Here is a 1,220-nt window from a genome sequence, read left to right as displayed (position 1 = left end):
TTCTACCACTTCATTGGAAAAATAACTCAAGCTATTTTTTTGTCACAGAGATACCTTCTTTGTTCTTAATATAAATGCTTCCTCCTTGGGATACTAGTACTTTTGTTTTCTACACTTCCTGTGGATTATGGAAGAGTGCTCACCCCAGCTCTTCATGTTTGTGAAAGCTTTGTCTTACAGTAGGATATGAAATACTTTTAAGTTTCTTCTAATCAGTAATTGTCTAGTTGGAAGGCCAAAAAAATTGGCTTAGTAGAGGTGGCAATATGAAGAAAGTGAATTTTCTGTTAAGAGGGAGGTGGATATTTGTCATATTTATCATTATATTGATCAAGCAGTGGCATTTCATGATGTGAAAAGATATATTTTCTGCGAAAGTCTCCTAGTTCCTTGATGCTCTGGTGTCCTGATGAGCTTTGATAGGTTGAGATTTGTCAACTAAGATCTTTTCCTTCACCTTTGTTATAAACCTATATAACCTGCTTTCTAAAGAAGTTATGTGCCTATTAGCAGCTCTTAGACCAGAAGACTGGTGGGTAGGTAGTTGGGATTGGGGAGGAAATTGAAAACACATTTGTTAAGCTCTTAGTGTGTGGTAGTGTAAGAGATAAGAAAAACCAAAGTGTTTTTCCTGCTCTCCTACGCAGTCACTCAACATTTCTGACACCAGGTTTTCCAGTGTAAACTAACAGGGTGTTCTCTAATTCAATTTAATTCCGACACTGTCTACCTGGAGATAGTGTCAGTCCCACAAGTTAAGGGCTCAGATGCCAATCACAAGCCCCAAGTGACCTGTGCTCCTGACCGACTGGCTACAAACTGGGGGTTCCTGCTACCCCTCAGTCTTGATTAATTTGCTAGGATGGCTTACAAAACTCAGGGAGACACATTTACTGGTTCATTATAAAGGATATTACAAAGGATACAGAAGAAGAGATGCATTAGGGCAAGGTATGGGGGAAGGGCTGCAGAGCTTTTATGTCTCTCTCCAGGAGTGCCACCTCCAGGTGCCTTCACAGGTTCAGCAATTGAAAGCTCTCCAAACCCAGTCCTTTCGGGTTTTTATGGAGGCCTCGTTACGTAGCCATGATTGATTACACATTGGTCATTAGTGATCTACTTAACCTTCACACCGAGGGCAGAGACCAAATATGTATTTCTTATATCACAACATCGCAGGTAGGTACTGTGGTTGCTTTATTTAATCCTTTATTGCAAGA

This window comes from Propithecus coquereli, unplaced genomic scaffold, assembly GCF_000956105.1.
Source record: "Propithecus coquereli isolate 6110/MARCELLA unplaced genomic scaffold, Pcoq_1.0 Scaffold22, whole genome shotgun sequence".
NCBI lineage: Eukaryota > Metazoa > Chordata > Mammalia > Primates > Indriidae > Propithecus > Propithecus coquereli.
This window is presented reverse-complemented; position numbering follows the sequence as displayed.